This window comes from Monodelphis domestica, chromosome 2, assembly GCF_027887165.1.
Source record: "Monodelphis domestica isolate mMonDom1 chromosome 2, mMonDom1.pri, whole genome shotgun sequence".
NCBI classification, from domain to species: domain Eukaryota; kingdom Metazoa; phylum Chordata; class Mammalia; order Didelphimorphia; family Didelphidae; genus Monodelphis; species Monodelphis domestica.
In genome coordinates, this window is record NC_077228.1 from 75,078,193 (window position 1) to 75,093,338 (window position 15,146).

At 37.4% G+C, this 15,146-nt stretch overlaps 1 protein-coding gene across 12 annotated transcripts in view; it reads left to right on the forward strand.

Annotated features, from left to right (window-relative positions):
- The window catches only part of RALGPS2 (Ral GEF with PH domain and SH3 binding motif 2), a 293,091-nt gene that overhangs the window by 60,401 nt on the left and 217,544 nt on the right, over positions 1 to 15,146 (forward strand). For 4 of the 12 annotated variants that reach the window (XM_007480876.3, XM_056814146.1, XM_007480878.3 and 1 more), the window contains exon 1: positions 5,739 to 6,045. The exons of 6 other annotated variants lie outside the window; for them this stretch is intronic. The gene's annotated coding sequence lies outside the window, so the exon portion shown is untranslated. Of the gene's footprint in view, positions 1 to 5,626; positions 6,046 to 6,334; positions 6,769 to 15,146 lie in introns of those variants that run through there. 2 more of the 12 variants (XM_007480872.3, XM_007480873.3) reach the window with 2 other exon arrangements.

Consider the following 15,146-nt stretch of genomic DNA (forward strand, 5'->3'; position numbering starts at 1 on the left):
GGCATAAATTGAACATGTTTGCTCATTGGATTTCCTAGGCTAAAGCAGATGAGAAACATGTATTAAGTAGATGGGGGGAAGGGAGCAGTTGTTAAAGGCAGAAATTCTGATTGTGGCAAGGGAGGACAACAAAAAGAAGGCACATAGAAGAACTATTGTACAAATTAACTACTTCAATTTCAAAAAGCATAGCAATCTGGGGACATTTAGAGTAGGAGCAAAAATGGATTATATTCCACTAGCTCTAAAAGTTATTATTCATAGTGATCACAGAGTCTAGACCCAGAAAGGTCCTTTAGAGATGTATTAATTCAACCTCTTCATTTTATAGGTGAGGAAACTGAGGCACAGTGGTCAAGTGAATTGTCCAAGGTCGTGGAGGCAGAAACTAACAGAATTAGGATTTGAATTGAATTTCTGATTCCAAAACCATTCAACATTCTACCATTTTATGCTATTGTCACTGTTTAAGTTCCCACTCACTCTTCCTCCCCCTGTCTTCTACATTTGCTGTCTCCCCTCACTCACTTCTAAATCCTTTGCAATTTAGATTCCTAGTTGGTGTCCTCAAGAGAGCACTGGATCAGGCATCAGGAAGATTTGAATTCAAATCTGATCTTCAACTCTTAACTGTGTAACCTTGGGCAAATCCCTTGACCTTTGGCTATCTTGAGTTTTCTCATCTGTAAAATAGGGCTAATAATAGCTACTGCCTTCCAGGTATACAAGTGAGGATCAATGAGATATTTGTAAAGCATTTATAAATCTTTAAGTGTTATATAAATGATAGAGCATTTATAACATATATATACATATATCATTAGCATTCCTACTTTACTGAATGAAAATGCATTCAGTCTTAGGTTATTAACAACCTCCCCTAAATGCTACATTCAATAGCCTTTTTTAAGGCTTTATCCTTTTGGATCTCATGTAGATTTTGATTCTGTTTGGTTTCTGTGCCACTGTTCTCTTGGTTGCTTCTTACCTGCCTGTTTTTCTTTCATTTCCCATTCTAAATTACCAACCCTATATAGCTCCCTTAAGGTGCCCATGGGTTCATATATCAGTTTTATTTAGATGATTTCCAAAGTTACATACATGGTCCTGTTAGATTTAAATTAGTAACTCCAGGTTCTTATTTTCCATAAAGCTGATTAATAATCACTTGAAATAGAGGAGACAGATATATATAGAGATATTAGCCTAATTTAACTTGACTCTGACCATATTTTTCTTTCAGTCATGGCCCTTCCCCACCGCCTCCAAGGAAATAGAGATCGGGCATGTCTCACCCCACATCTTTATCCTTTCTCTTGACCCAGACTCTTAACCTTTAGTTCCAGGCCATGTTCCTAGAGCTCTTCACCTGTGACCTCTGTTTGGAGCCTTCAAGTGACATCCAGCCATTCAGCAAGGTGGGATGAGCTGAGGGGAGGGGAGTGGATTCTGTTTACACAGTCCCATCCTCTCTTGAACTCTACTCAAACACCATCAAATTGCTTGCTGGATGTCTCTTTAAGTAGCTCAAACTCATCATGTCCAAAATGGAATTCATCTTGCTGTCCTCCAAACTTTCTTTTCTCTGTTTCTCTGTTTCTTTTCTCTGTTGAAGATAGACCTTTCTCATAATTCAAGTTCACAACACTGGGGTCATCCTTGGCTTCTTTGTCACTCTCCTCTTGCAAGCAGTTGCCAAATCTTACTAATTTTACCTCCACAACATTTCTCACTTCTGTTAATTCCTTCCCATTAAACAGCCACTGCTTCAGACTCTCATCATTTACCTCTACAATAGCCTCTTAATTGGATTCCTTCCTTCTAATTTCTTCCCTCTGCTATCCATCTTCCAAAAGGATGTCAAATACTCTTCCTAAAGCAAAAGCTTGACCACTGCCTCTCTCCTTTGCTTAAAAACTTTCACTGGTATATCCCATTGCCTCTAGGATGAACACAAACTCCTTATCCTGGGATTTAGGGCCCTTCATAATCTATCTCTGGCATGACTTAGAGATAAACTCTAAAAGATGTTTCTTACTATTTCACATTAAACTTCTACATGAAGTCTACATTTCAACCAAGCTGGGCTAATAGACATTTCTCTAAACTTAATATTGCATTTCCTACCTGTATGCATTTCACATAAGTAGATTCTTTCAAGTAGCTTGGAAATGTATTTATTCCTCCCCTGTTTCTACACTCTCAGAATCCTTGACTGTTCAATTCTCAATTAAGGAGTCATTGCCTTAGAGAAGGTTTCCTTCATTCCCAAGTTGTTGATTTTTTTTTCTTCCTCAGTTATTCTTGTGTTTGAGTAAAAGTTTGTTTCTGCCCAATAGGATTAAAACTGAGGGTATGGACTATTTTCATTTTTGCCTTTTGTATTCTTTGACCTAACACTAAATTTGAACATATCAGATACTTGTTTGTTGACTTGAAAAACAATTCATCAAGAAAAGATTGTTTTGGATAGCTCTATTCAAGAAAGTAGAAAAATATGTAATAGTTTAGATAGACATCCATCAAAAGTAGTTCAAGTGGCTAGGTACTTGGAAAATTAACTTAAAGGGTCTACCATCTTTCTTTTTTATTTGGATGTTAAATATTTTTGTAATAAAATCATTGAATAAATAAGGATTTGGGGGCAATTTAGACAATTAGTTTGATGCTCTTCTATATTTCAATGAATGCTTCAGAGACCAGCCAAGGGTAACTATCAAAAATGCTGCTTTAGATAGTAATGAACATGTGTTGTTTATAAAAGAAAATATTATACTAGATATAATCCCTATAGGAAAACATAGGGCCGACATATGTGTTGAATGCATTCTTGGTGGTTCTGGGCATACAACTGAGACTTTAAGAAATCTACGTGACTGTAATCAGTCCATCAATAAATATTTATTTAGCACTTACTATATAGCAAGTACTCTGCTAATTCTTTTTTGTTGTTGCCAAGTTCCTCACTTGATCCACCATCTTCTTTCTGGATGATACCAGATAAATGAAGCATTACTTTAACTGGTTTTAATGCTAAAGAAATGGAATATATATATATATATATATTTATAGTTAAAAATCACTCTAGAAATAACTGTCATGTCCATTTCCCTAATTCTATTATTTGCAAGTCCTATTATCACAGTAATAAGCTTTCTTAATTTTCTAGTTTTAAAGAAAAAAAAAGACTATAATGAAAGGAAATTGACCAATTTTATTTAGTATTTACTATGAAGCTACAGAAATTAACTAATAGATTCAATTCTAGTCACTTTTCTTTTTGCTAGTGGTGGTCTCTTGATCTCCAAAATTATTTTTCTATATCTAATAGATTTGCTTGGCTTATCTATTGAAATAATTCTGAATGATGGTGACAGGATCATTACATAATGCTTTTTTAGAAATATGGTGATGACTCTGAACTACTTTTACCTGTATTGCATTCCTATTGATTTTTATTTTGTGGAAAGGCATTTGTGTTTTACATATTAGCACTTTGCATACTTTTGTTTGCATAATGGCATTAGGAAATAGAATATATAATGCCACCTATAGAATTTAAAAAGAATAAATGCTCTAATTTGAAAAAAAGTAGAAAAATAATGGGCATACTTCAAAGCTTTTCACATCCATATATTTAATATTTGCTAGTCAATTAAAAGAAATAGAAATGTATCAAGACAACTGAATATCAAAATGGAATTAAAAGTTATTTAAGAAAATTAAATAAAACCTTTTAAATAATCATTTTACATATTATTTACTTTACCATATCATAGATTCAATTCAGCAAATATTGAGTGCTTACTTTGCAGGTTAACAGAATTAATCTTATTTTGTAGCTTATTTCATTGATAAAGAATTTGCATGACTCACCCAGATTCAGATAATCAGCTAGAGTTAAGAATGAATAGATAGAGCTCTGCCATCCCAAACCACTGCTTTCTTGGTGCCATGAACCACAGAGCCTTTTATCAAAGCCCATTTGAAAATTTCATTGGTCTTTCCTTAAACTCTGAAAATTATTGGTAGATGTAGAAATAAAGGATCATTTATGCCTTTATGAAAGCCAAATTCAAGTTTAAGTTAGTAAAGGGTATTCACATGTATCAGCATTAACAACTTTCCCCCAGTTTTCTGTCTAATCAATAATAGTTAATTATTTATAATTAGATGCACAGAGCCAAACATCTTTTCCTTAATCTTGTACTAACCATTCACAAATGACTAAACATTTACTCAGTGCCTTCAGACTTGCAACTAAGTGGGAACAGAGCTTTCTTTTCCTAAAGGGCCAATTTAAGTTACAAGTTTTTTTGGAAGCAATTTACATTTACAGGTACATAGTATCATATATTTTTTCCTTTAAGACACATTTTTTCCTTTTCTTTCATTTTTCTTATTTATAACTTTTTCTCTCATTTTTGTCTCTTGCTCTTTTTTGTTTTCCATCCTTTTCCCATCAAGTCCTTTGAAAACCTTTTTCTTAACAGTCTTTGCTTTCTCTCTTTGGGGTGTGTCCTTTTTTATCTTGTCTTTTTCTTGGGAGTCTTTGGCAAAAGCATCCATCATTTTAGACTGAGATGAAGGACATCCTTGCTTCGCCTGTTAGAACCAAGTGTTATGGCACTAGGCAGATATTGGGAAAAATATAAGGTGTCTGCTTCTATTTAGTATTTACTATGAAGCTACAGAAAATAATTGGAAGATGCAATTCTAGTGAATTTCTATTTTTATACATAGTGAGAGCACGCTTAATCCCTTCCATATTTTATAGCAAATGTGCCACACAGAAGAAAAACATGTGGCTCCTCTAGTAATTATCCATTTCCAAATGGTCTAAATTATAGCAAATATAAGGTAGTCCATTTAAAACACATCCTATTTACCACAACATTGCATTAAAGTGGGTCTGATTTTAATCAGGGCATTCCACAAACTGCAACTTTCAACAAATCACACCTTCCACTTTTTAGGCCAACTTCATTTTCTTTTTAGTTCTAGAGAAAAGCCCATTAACCAATGTTATTTTATTGCCCCTATATTCAGCGACACGCTCCCACAAAGATGTGTAAATCTCATTCACATGGAAACCATTATACCGAGACCCAAGGGGGAGATACCACATTTCTCTCTCACACACTCATTAAAGCGAATTATCTTGCAGAGTGCTCTTGGAAGCCTGGCTCCCGGCTCCCCTCTCCCTCCATCTCATCCGTTGCGCCTCTCAACATCCCAAGTGCAGCCCTCACAGATGGTTAGGACTTCTGGGGCAGCCTTTGGGGGAGGGGGGTGCTGAGCTCGAACACAGTAGCTCCTAAAACCCTACGTGTTTTGCACCAGTCAAAAGGGGACAACGAAATCTTGGAGTAGGATTCCTCCCGCCTTGATTCCGCTGGAGATCAGGTAGATGAGGATGACAATGCCATGCCGGCTCATTCCCCGATTCTGCAGGGCCCACCACACCCCAGCTGCCTATCTTGTGCCGGTAACAGACCCCCATCTCTCCTCTTTTACTGGGGTGGGGGAAGACTGCAGGTAGTTGTGGCCGCGCCCGCCTCGAGCCTCGCACTACAGCCTTCCTGTCTACCGTTGGGTTCGTCTGCAGGAGGCTCAAAAGCGTGGTGGGTGGGTAGGTTGGGGAGGCACGAGGGAGCCATAGCCCGGCCCAGTAGCACTCTCCCTCCCTCCCTCCGCAAGCCCGAAAGGGCTCAGTTGGTGTCGCGCGTGCACGTCCTCTGGCGCGCGGCCCCATCGCGCTCCCCCGCTCGCGCACTCGCTCCCCAGCTCCTTCGCTCCCGCGCACCCTTTCTCCTCCTCCCCCACCCCCCAGAGCGTCCGGGGTGGATCCTGTACACTCCCCTCCCCCGAGCGGCGGTGGCGGCTGGAGCTGAATGAGAGATCGCGCCGGAGACGGTCAGGGAGCGCTCCCCGGGAGAAGGTGGAGGAGGAGGAGGAGGAGGAGGAGGCGGCGGCGAAGCAGCAGCAGCAGCCGCCCGGAGGCCGGCGTCGTGGGGTCCATCCTCTGAGGCGGCGGCCGCACAGGTTAGTATTCGCCGAGTCGCCTGAGGGAGCGGGCCGCTCCGAGGGAATGGCGGCGACTCCTCGGCCCCTTCTCCCGGGGGGTGGGGGGAAGACGCCGCCTTCCACTCCGCCGCCGCAGCCACCGGCGGCTGTTTATGTGCGGGGCCCAGGCGCGGCCTCGGCGCTGGGGAGGAAGGGGGCTGCGGTGAGGGCGGGGCGAGCAGGGCCCCCTCCCCAGCGCGACCACTTCCTCTGCTGGACACCCGGCCGCTGACCCCCCCTTATCCCCCTCCCGAGTGTTGTCTCTGGGGTGACCTGGAAGCTTCTCCTTCCCTCCCGAGGTGGCTGCCGCCACTGCTGTGCAGGTGTGCGGAGGAGGCGATGGCGGGAGTGTCCGGGCAGACGCGACCACGCCCCCCCTCCCGGACCCTTCTCAGCCTCCCCCTTCATGCGCCTTGACCTGCCTAGAGTGCTCTGTCCTAATCCTCCGACTCTCGGATCACTCTGACCTGTTGCCCAGCAGCGCCCAGCCCCGAATCGCTCTTGGGCACGGTACCCCGTGGAGCCTCTGCATCAGGAGAGCTTAGAGGGGCTGCGGGTGGGCATGCCTCTCTTAATTAAAGCCTAAAGGGGGCACTTGTCGGCAAAGGAGATCCCTGACTCATCTCCGGAATGGGCAAAAGGAGGCTCCAGCATTCTGTTATTGTAGTAGGACTAGCTGGCTTCATCCACCACCTTCCTTTGGTAAGGGGCTGAGGGGTGGTGGTTGTAAGGGGGGAGCCCCAACTTCATTTCATTAAAATGAGAAACAGTGATGCTGAGAGGTAAAAGCAAGCGCCTTCTACCCCAGAGTTGAACCCCCTTTCCCATAGGCGGTGTTGGTTCAGTGCAGGCAAGGCCAGTTTCAGTGTACGTGGGCGTGTGTTTGGGAAGAAGCTGAGTGGTGATAGGAGGTACCTTAGTACAAATGCTAATTTGTTTGGCGAGCTGAGGGGGAAGAAGGAAGAAACAGCTTTGATGGTAGACGGTGTGGAGTGCTGGGGGGAGAAAAACATTGAGTTTTGGTAGAGAACTCAGTATCTCATATTAACTTTAAAAAATATGAAATGAGGGGTATAAAATCACTCAGAATCAAAGGAATTGGATCTCTTCTGTGACCTCGGTTCGTTTCCACTCTGTGGTTGCTATAGGGACCTTTGTTTACCAGTTGTCAGACTTTGATGTATTTATTTCCATGGACAAATCTACTCTTGTGTTACTGGTTCTGTTTAAGTCTGTAAAATGACCATCACATCCTTTGAAAACATTTCAGTTCATTCTTATGGGCTATTACTGTCACTGTTCGTTCAAAGCCAGTATAGCTATACTTATGAAAGTGCTGTCATATAGTAAAATAATAAATATTAATGTTATTTTGCTGTTCACCGTACTGTAGCACTGGGTATGAATTTTAAAACTATTAATTTCATGAAAATGATTTTTTAAACTTAAGCTCTGTGTGGGATCCATAGAATTTATTACTGTTTCAAAGCCTTGAAAATTTACTTGTTAACTGAAATAATTTCAGAAATATTTGAATGTAATATTTTTAGTGATTTAAAATTAGATCACTTTTCACTTAAGAAAGAAAATATCAAGATTTCTAGACATATATTTTCATCATATTCTTCCTTTAATTTTTGAATTAGAGAATGTAAATTCTTTTGAAACACGAAAATGTCAGTCTATATTTGGAATTTTTTATCTCAAATAAAATTGAAATGTGAATTTTAAATTACAGTTTTCTCTCTGAGAAAGATTTTAACTTTATAATTGCTATTGGCATGACTGAGATGTCTTCCCTCAAACACCCATTATCCTTATTTGTATAAAAAAAATCTCTGCTGTACTCTGTTGGGTTTTTTTTTTTTTAGATATGTGATGCAATTAAAAGTAGAAGGATCATTCTGTCATGAATTATACCTACGTAGAAGATAGTACCGTTGTAACATAACTTAAAATAATTTTTGTATCTTGTTAATATGAATGGAATAAGATAGGGTTCTAAAACAACAAGACCTATTTCACTTTTAACTCATTTAATGATTAAACTACATGTTTAAAAAATAAAAGCTCTAATTACATCTTATGTACTGTATGTTTTAAAAGAAAGTTCTTAAAAGAAAAGAAGTATTCCTTTGGTTTTTAAAAATGCCTTTTTATCAGATGTTTTTTTCCCATGTTATAAGAAATCAACATACAAAATGGTATATGATCAGCAGTAGATGGTAATTGTGTACAAATCTCCACTGTCATATCATATATCATATGTGTGAATAAGAATTCATATTCATTTTTGCTCTTGTCTGTACCATGAGAATAAAAATGTCTAATCTTCAGAAGATTCAATTGAAAATTACGTGAATGGGAAATATATGTAGAACAATATTTCTAGCCCATGAAATGTACTAATCACTTTTAAACTTTATTTTAAATCATGATCTAGTATCTATTTCTTCTCTTTTAGAATTTCAAATTTCTTTTTGGTTATGTAAATTTAAATGGTTTTGCATTTTTCCTAAAATACTTATAACTATACAAAATAAGTTTTTTATAGTATTGATTATTGTAATAGTGCTTCAAGAACAAGGTATACCCAGATGAACACTATTTTGTGAGTGTCAAATTATGTTTAGAATTGTGGGTTTTCGTTTTAAAACTGTATTTTATATTAGAATTATGACTTTATTCCAAACATTTTGTTTAGCTACTCAGTGGGCCTTTAACTTCTAAAGGGGAGGATTGGGGAACCATTTGGAATGAACTGACAACTGGGCAGCTCCATCATACCATGACAACTGAGTCTTACTAGAAATAGAGGAAGGTAGAAACTTCACTGGAAATTGTTTTTTAAGAGCAATATGTTAATTCTGATGCTAATACAATATTTCTTTCATTATAGAATTAAGATTTGAAATTTGAAATTTTGATGTACTTACTTAGTAACCAGCAGATTTTCTTTTTAATACCCTCAGTTTTTTAAAATTTTTATGACAATCTTTAGTACTATGGTATACTAGAAATAAAACTAAATACTTTAAATTAAAATATTTTAATGTATATAATATAGAGGTTTTGTCCATATTATAGCCCAAAGGGCAGCTTATTTGTAAATATACACACCTTGTTAAAAGAAAAAAAAATCTGGGATAAATTTACCCACGCTTATGTAAATGCCAGTTAAGGAATTTAGATAGTTTAACATTGTATCTGAGCTTTGCATTTGAGATGCCTTCTTGTCCATTTATGTATGCTACCACACAAAACTTTTAGTACTTACTTTTGAATAATATGATTTCTTAGAGCCACAAAACCTTAAAATGAAATACTCATCCTGACCTAATTAATATTCTTCTATTTTCTTCACTTTCCTGACTATTTTGCTTGAGCAGATTTTCCTGATAAGGTTGACTTTCTCTTTGTAGACAAAAATAAACTTCTGTGATAATCCAATAATATCTTGTTAAGGACATTTCTTTGGAAGATTCTCTAGTATTCAGAATTTTAGTTAGCTTCTTTACAAAGCAAAGTCTTTTCTAAAGGTTTCTAAGTCATATGAAGAGTACTTTGGCTTTGAAAAGTGCTATTCATGAAAGAATTCTTCTGTCACAGGTGTGTTTTTCAAATGTTATTATAATATAGACTTTTCCAGCTTAACTTTTGGAGCTGGTGTAGAACTTTTGAAACCTTGATGCTGACTTTGTTTTCATTAGCCTGATGGGTCTTTGACAACACCTTTAGCTAAATATGAATTTGAAACTTATTTTTACTGCTTCCAAGAAGATAAATGTAACTCAAATTCAGACAATGGTAAGTGGAATTGATGTATTTTAGGATCTTTAATTATAATTTTCTTTCATTCCATCCCATAATCTTTATTTTTACATTTGCTTTTAATGTTCTCTATACTCCTTAGCCAGAGTTAATTGGGGAATGTTTTCCCATTTAGAAAAATTGAAATCCAAGGAATCATTTGGGGCCACAGACTTTTCATACTATCATGCTACATTAAGTGTTTTGCCACTAACTGCGATAACTGAAAAATCTTTCTCTACCAAATTCTGAGGAAAAAAAGGCATTCCTTCCCTCAGATGCTAACAGTTCTTTTATAGCTTTTCTCTCATTTAGCTTTCTGATATTAATACATTTCTTTAGTCTAGTTTTGTAGATCTGGCATGTGAATAGTTTGGGGATGGTTATATCTGAGAGGCAGAAAAACAGTTATGTTGCACACTGTTTTCAAAGTAAGAACAAGGTATGTATGCACATAGTAAAAGTTTGTTGTTTTTTGAATTACTGAAATTAAAATGTTTGTTCCAGTTTTCAGTGCTGTCATAATTTCCTTAAAGGAAGGGGAAACAGTGTGATATAGTAGAAAGAAAATTGAACAGAGGCCCCAGAACTTTGCCAATCCAAATTATTTTTCCCAGTTACCATTTTCTGGGCCTGTGAAATGCATGTTGCTTTTCTGTTTTTTAATTTCTTCCTGTAAAATAAAAGGCTTGAATTAGCTGATCTGTAAAGTCTCTTTTTAAAATGTAAAGTAAAAAGAGAAAATGCATTGGGGAGCTTTGTAATGCAATATAGTTACATGACTAAATAGGCTATGTCATCAGTGTTCTTATACTTACAAGATGGAAAGCTCTGATCATCTATACCTGTGTTGGTGAACCTATAATATGCATGCCAGAGCATGTTGGAGGGGTCTGCTCCCCTTCCTCTCTCCCTCTCCACCAGTGCCTGAGGACATTTCTCACATGGAATATGATGGTTGCAGTTTGGGCACTCGATCTCTAAAAGATTCACTATCACTGATCCATACGTAGCAACAGCTAGAATCATAGAACTTAAAGGTAGAAAGGGATCTTAGAGATCAATTAGGTCCAACCCCTTATTTTCCAGATGAAGAAACTGACCCAGCAAGAAGTGATTTGCCCAAAGTAACACAGATTTAAGTAGAAGTCTTCCTGAATCTTCATAGATTCTTTCCACTCTACATAATGATACTATATATGTAAAATAAAATTATGTTTATAGTGATGTTATTTTTAAAATTGACTCATTAAAATTATGGTTTTACCTTGATTTTCTAATATTGGTATAAACCCTAGTTGATCATAATAGAGATTCTGTTCTTATAAAAGTAAAAATTAAGTTCATGAGTCAATAAGTTATAGGCATCCCAATATAAAAAGCAACCCACTTGACTGAAATATAGTCTTAATTTGAAAGGTAATGTCTACTTAATAAATATCAGTATAACAGAACAAAGGGAATTCAAATTGTAGCACTGTATTTGTTTACATCAAACTTACAAAATGTTTTAAAGTTATAGTTAATGGTCTTCTGGAAAAAAGTTCAGTGTTACATAGTTATATCTATTATTTAGGCCTATTTTAGGTCATATGCATTTTGAATAGCCATTGCATGTGTGTATATATAATTTTACATTCATGTATATAGTCATACATATATAGTTATGAGATGAATATAAAATATTATTTGAATTTGCAGTTAGCTTTAATAATGCATCTGGAACTAAAAGTAGGGGTGTGAGATCCCTTATCTCAGACTACCTGTACAACTTTGTGTTATAGTCACTTTTATTTTCACTTCTTATCTCTGGAGATCCTGTCTATCTCAGTAATATTTTTCAGTATAAATGTAATGCTTTTCAAAGAATTAGACCCTGTAGCCCATTTAAAGTAGCCCTGTTTACCACAAAATAAATGTTTGAAATGGATCATTGTTTTGAATGTAGCAAATATTTGGTGTTTTTATAAATACGGAAAAAATAAAATTTTATCTTCTCAATCCTTACATGATAGAAATTTAATGCCTGAATTTTTTTAAACCCTTACCTTTTGTCTTAATACTATATGTTGGTTCCAAGGCAGAAGAGTGGTAAAGGCTAGGCATTGGGGGTTAAGTGACTTGCCCAGGGTCACACAGCTAGGCAATATCTGAGGCCAGATTTGACTCTAGGACCTCCTGTCTCTAGGACTGGCTCTCAATCCACTGAGCCACCCAGCTGCCCCAACACCTGAGTTTTAAAATAGATACTTTTTAGCTTCTAATTTAGAATTCCAAACATTATTTTCAAAGACTTTTGTTAAAAGCTTGCATAGTTGAGAAATCATTTACATCATACTTTTTCATCCATCTCTTCATTTAACACATTTGGGGTCATAGACATTTTCCAACTATTATACCAAGTTAAATATTTTGCCAATATCTTGATTTCTGAAAAATCTTTCTCTACCAAATACTGAAGAAAAAGGTAACCAATGAAAAATACTATGGTAGCTGCTGCAGAGTGATGTGTAGAGGAATAAGACTAAAGATTTAGTCCCTGCCCTCAAGAACCTTACAGTTGATCACAGAGCCCAAGATGAAATGGAGGTCAGAGGCTAACTAGTTCAGTGTCTGAATAAGATCTGTATCATCCCTACAGTTGATGATCTCACCAAGTACCTTTGTCTCTGTCATTAATTAAAGTGTCAGTCAAAAAGCAAACCCAACAATCGGTTATCCAGATTTTGTTTGAATACCTTTTAAGGTATCTCATTTCATTTTTGTATAGTTTTAAGTTTAAGAATTTTTTTTAATGATTCCTGCCTTAATTGATTCTTAGTAATTTTTAGGTCTATCCATTTCATCTAATTCTGCCTGCCAAGACCAAGTTGAATAAATCTAATCTGCCTTTTATGTGAAAGCCTTCAAGTTATATCTCTCAAAGTTTTCTCTGGGCTAAATATCCTAGTTCCAATGCTCCATTCTCCTCAGAAAGTTAGTCTTTTTGTATATATTTTGCATTTATCTGTATCTGGCATCCTCCCAGCAGAGGATAAACTTCTTGAAGCCAGGACTTGTTTTGTTATCATTGTAGCCCTGGGACTTAATACAGTGCCTAACACAGAAAAATCTCTTTAATAATGGTGCTTGAACTAATGCATGAACCCATCTTTATAACTTGTAAATCTAGAAAGACCTTTACCATCCTGTGTAGATTCCAGATAATCAATGTTCTTAACTAAAATGTACCTAGAATTAGCTTAGTGCTTCACAATTGTTCTGACCAGGACACAGTAAAGCAGAACCATCATTTCCCTAGCCCTGGATACCTTATTTTCTGTATCCTAAGAATATATTTTTTTCCTTCTTGGTAGTCATATCTTATGGTTGACACATATTGAGTTTACAGTCCATTAAAATCATTCAGTCTTTTACAAACTGTTGTCTAGTCATGCCTTCTCTATGTTGTATTTGTCAATTAGATTTTTTGAAGCCAAGTATAAGACTGTGTAGCTTTATTAATTTTACTTTTGGATTTGGCCAATTTAACAGCCTTTTTTTGATTTCTTATTCTGTCATCCACTGTTGAAGAGTTTGACTTTGTATCATCTGTACAGTTGATAATCTTGGTAAATATTGTGTTGTTCAGGTCAAGAATGTTAGACAATCAGCTAGTCAGCAAGCGTTTATTAAGCTCTTCATTTTGTGTCAAGCACTCTGATAAGCACTGGGGGATACCAAGACAGGTAAAAATATTGCTCTTGAGGAGCTCACCATCTGATGGGAGAGACAACTATATTCATACAGTATATAAACAATGTAAATGGAAGGCAATGGTGGTAGTAGTAATGGTAATATTAGAGCTAAGACACTAGGTGGGTAAGGGAACAAGGACTAACCAAATCCTTTTTCAGAAAGTGGGATTTGAGCTGAGGTGAGGTTGTTGTTGATGTTGTTTTCATCTTAACCCTTACCTTCTGCCTTGGAATCAAGACTGTGTATTGGTTCTAAGTCAGAAGATTGGTAAGGGCTGGGCAATGGGGGTTGTGACTTGCCCAGGGTCACACAGCTAGGAAGTGTCTGAGGCCAGATTGGAAACCAGGACCTCCCATTTCTAGGCCTGGCTCTAAATCCGCTGAGCTACCCAGCTGCCCCCTGAAGTGAATTTTGAAGGAAGGCAGGTTACCGCAATAGTTCAGCTATGAAATGATGAGACCCTGTTCCATGCTGGTGGCTGTGTGAATGGAGAGAAGGAGATATAGATGAAAGATATAGTAAGGTAGGGATTACAAGACTTCATAACAAAATTGGCAGTTAGTGATAGAAAGCCTGAACTCAGGAGATAGATTGACTGTTTCTATAGCTCTGGAAATCACCCCTGGTAAAGATAATTGAACCCATGGGAACTAATGGGATCACTAAGTGGCAGGACCAGGACAGAGTCTTGGGGAACAACACCCATGCTTAATGGGCTTGACCTGGATGAAAGACCAACAAAAGAGTTTGAGAAAGCACAGCCAGACAAGTAGAAGAAGAACCAAGAGAAAAGAGTATCAAAAACTTCTGGGTAGAAGAGGGTATTCAAGAGAAGATAGTTCACTGTATCAAAGGCTATGCAGGTTGAGAACTGAGAGAGGGCCTCTAAAATTGTTGAGAGATTATTGGCATCATTGAAGAGAGCAGTTTCAATTGAATGAAGACATTGGAAATCAGACTTCAAAGGGTTTAGAAAGAGTAAGAGAAGAGGAAGTGGAGCCATCTAAGTAGGTGACTTTCTTAAGGAATTGAGCCACAAAAGGGAGGAGAGATTCTGAATGGTAGCATTTGAGGTTAATTGGATCAAGTGATGGTATTTTATAAGGACAGGATGGAGATATAACTGTATACACTAAGGAAGGAACTAGCCAGATAGAGAATGAAGATTAGAGAACAGGTATAACAGAGGAAGACTAAAGTGCTGGAGAAGATACAGAAAAAAATCAGTAGTATAGAGAGGGTTTGCTCTAACAAAGAGAAAGGCCACCTTTTCCTTTGTGGCTGAGATGAAGGAAGAGATAGTAGGGAGAGATGTCTAATGTGAAACAATCAAGTGACCTCTGAAACTTGAGCAGACATTCCAGAGACATTCCATGGTGGAAGAAATAGGTAGATCTGGAGTGGGATATTTTGGGGTTAAAGCTGAAGAGGATGAGAATGGGGGAATTGGGCAGTTAGGAATGAAGTTTGAGAAAGTGAGATTTTTTTAGAATTACTGGGATGGGGAGAAATGGACAAGTAGATGTGTATTA